Source organism: Bubalus bubalis, chromosome 2, assembly GCF_019923935.1.
Source record: "Bubalus bubalis isolate 160015118507 breed Murrah chromosome 2, NDDB_SH_1, whole genome shotgun sequence".
In the NCBI taxonomy this organism is placed as follows: Eukaryota; Metazoa; Chordata; class Mammalia; order Artiodactyla; family Bovidae; genus Bubalus; species Bubalus bubalis.
In genome coordinates, this window is record NC_059158.1 from 130,325,769 (window position 1) to 130,329,293 (window position 3,525).

Here is a 3,525-nt window from a genome sequence, read left to right on the forward strand (position 1 = left end):
ATAAAGCAGACATAGATGTTTTTCTGGAACTTTTCTTGCCTTGAAAAGTTTATTTATTTATTCTATTAATTTTTTGAGTACTGATATATATAAGACATTTTAAGCTTTGAAGAAAAATGAGTTTAAACTCATTATATAGCAGTACTCAAAAAAATTAATAGAATAAATAAATAAACTTTTCAAGGCAAGCAAAGTTAGACCTGCCACACCTCAGAAGAATAACCCTCATGTTATTATCCAAAGAAAAATATTGAGTTTACATTCACCTTTCTCCCTCAGTCTAGTCCACTGAGATCAATGAGATCTATGTACCTGAAGATCAAAATTAAAGAAGATGAACAGAGAGAAAAGAGTAGGAAGTTAATTATGTTAATACTAAAAAGATGATAGAAAGTTCTTTAGAAATGTGTAATACAAATGCCAAGTATGAGATAAAGAACAGACATAATAAATACTCATGAGCTAAAAGAATAGTTTAAAATTACTCAAGCAGTGTACATTAAGTTAGAAGGTGGCAAAGTTAACAAGAAAGTAAATGTCTCACAAATATTTCATCTTAGATGTTAAAGTTGAGTAAATAAAATATGAACACAGTATATAAACAAAGTATAAATGTAGACATACAGTTATGTTATTATGATCCTATGACCCAAAAATCATAGGATCAAAACTAAACTTTGCAAGCATTATAGAATTTCAAAGTAAGGGACAGAAGCCATGTACATATTTATGTGTGGAAGAGGTAAGGGAGTGGTTGGTATGTGAAGAGGAAACATTGAAGAGATAAAACTGATCACAGAAATCGAAGTAAGAAAATTGCAAACAAAGATGCAATTTAAAAGATACAATAAATATCTGCTATAAAATAAGACAGAGAGGACACAGTAAAACATGTTATATTAAATATGAAAGGACTGAAGTATTCCATTAAAGATAGATACACTGGGCTATTAATAAAAATGATTTAAGTGTATAGCTATAAAAAAGATAAGTAAAGGATAAAAATAAAGGATACACAAAAGTAGGGTACTATACATGCCTGCTGCATTCAACACCACCACCCCTCCTGCCTGACCCTTGGACATACCCCTACCCTCACCCCATACAAAGAACAAGTTCAATGAGTGACCAAGTAAAAGTATCTGTTACAAAAAATAATATTAAGATCATAATTATAGCTCAAAATATTCAACTAAGAACCAACTTCCCAGCGGCCGCATGCAGCCTAGGCATGCCCATTGCGGGCACAGCGGCCCCGGCCCTGGCAGTACCCGGGTGGGAGCGTGCGACCCGGTGCGGAGGGGCTCGGAGGAGACGAGCGGGCCCGCGGAGGGCCAGAGACCTGGCTGGAGGGCCAGAGACCTGGCTGGAGCTGGAGCCGGAGCCGCGGCGGTGTTCGCCGCCGGTCCTTCATGATGAAAAATCTGGGGACACTTCTCTCTCCTTTGTGTAGCTGATAGTTTGGGTGGTAAAGAGATGGCTGACAGTGTCAAAACCTTTCTGCAGGACCTTGCCAGGGGAATCAAAGACTCCATCTGGGGAATTTGTACCATCTCAAAGCTAGATGCTCGAATTCAACAAAAGAAGAGAGGAGCAGCGTCGAAGAAGGGCAAGCAGTATCCTGGCTCAGAGGAGAGCCCAGAGCATAGAGAGGAAGCAGGAGAGTGAACCACGTATTGTGAGCAGAATTTTTCAGTGCTGCGCTTGGAATGGTGGAGTTTTCTGGTTCAGTCTCCTCTTGTTTTATCGAGTGTTTAGTCCCGTCCTTCAATCAGTAACGGCCCAGATTATTGGTGACCCATCGCTACACGGGGATGTCTGGTTGTGGCTGGAGTTCTTCCTCACATCAATTTTCAGTGCTCTCTGGATGCTCCCCCTGTTTGTGCTCAGCAAAGTCATCAACGCGATTTGGTTTCAGCATATAGCGGACCTGGCATTCGAGGTATCTGGGAGGAAACCTCACCCATTTCCTAGTGTCAGCAAAATAATTGCTGACATGCTCTTCAACCTCTTGCATCAGGCTCTCTTCCTTCTCCAGGGGATGTCTGTGAGTCTCTTTCCCATTCATCTTGTTGGTCAGCTGGTTAGTCTCCTGCATATGTCTGTCCTCTACTCACTATACTGCTTCGAATATCGTTGGTTCAATAAAGGAATTGAAATGCACCTGTGGTTATCAAACATAGAAACGAATTGGCCTTACTACTTTGGATTTGGTTTGCCCCTGGCTTTTCTCACAGCAATGCAGTCCTCCTACATTGTCAGTGGCTGCCTCTTCTCTATCCTCTTTCCTTTATTCATTATCAGCGCCAATGAAGCAAAGACCCCTGGCAAAGCATACCTTTTCCAGTTGCGCCTCTTCTCCTTGTGGTTTTCTTAAGCAACAGACTCTTCCACAAGATGGTCTACCTGCAGTCGGCCCTGAGCAGCTCCACTTCTGCAGAAAAATTACCCTCACCGCACCCGTCTCCTGCTAAAGTGAAGGCTGCCGCAGGCGCTGAGTCGGTCACCCACCATCCAGAGGGGCCAGATGGGATGGGAAGGATGCTGTGGCAGCTCTTCTCTGGTTCACCTCCACCCCCTCCCAGGGAAGGCAGGGACCACCCTGCCAAGGGCCCTGCCCACATTCCCTTCTCTCTGAGGAATCCAGATTTTTGTCTCTGGTGCACGTAAGGCAGAATCTTCCTGCAACCAGTATAGATTTTAAACACTGGTGAGTCTGAAAGGACCACAGGTTTTTCTGCAGCTCTTTCCTAGCATTTGCCAGCCCCGTGCCTGGACTAATTGGAATACTCTTTCTCCCTGTGCCATTTCCCTTCCATTTTCCCTTTCTGCCTCCCACCGCCCTTGGATGAATGGAGTTTTGTCATTTTAGCTGTTGTGTTTTGTGGACCTGTTTTTTTGTTTTGTTTTGTTTTTCTGTGAAGCACATATATTGGATGTGGGAGGGACAGGAGGCTCCGCTGCTCCTGGTCACTCCCTTTATATCCATCAGTGTCTTGTTTCTTGTAACTCAGGTTAGATTTTGGTCTCTTGCTCCACTGCAAAAACAAAAACAAAAACACAAGCCTGAAGACATGGGACAAAAGAAAGACCTCAGCCAGATCTCCACTGGGTTTGAGGAATGACTTTCCTTCTTCCCCTTGCAGGGGAAAAAGCTTTTTCAACTGGTACATTTAAAGCTCCCTAAAGACAGGGAGGTACCAATTTCGGACAAGTGCCACCGCAACACGGAATGCTCAGAGAACCTGAACTTTTAAACTCTGGAGGTCTGATCTTGACTCTTGGCCACTGCTGGGTCTGTCTGGTGTTTCAAAGGAATATTGGGTGCTGCAAATAGGAACTGAAGGGGTAAACTTATTAAACCCATTAAACCTGTGATTGGTTGGTTAAAAAAAAATTCAACTAAGAAAAGTTATAAATTATAAGGATAGAAAACAGAATCCATGAAGTTATAGCAATCCTAAATCTGAGTTACATCATATACAGGAGATCATCAAAGTAAAGGAGACTTTGCTTAAAAAAATA

General features: G+C 42.4%; 1 pseudogene; it reads left to right on the top strand.

Annotated features, from left to right (window-relative positions):
- Positions 1-1,384: 1,384 nt before the first annotated feature.
- LOC102394596 lies at positions 1,385-2,670 on the top strand (annotated as a pseudogene).
- The last annotated feature ends 855 nt before the right edge of the window (positions 2,671-3,525 follow it).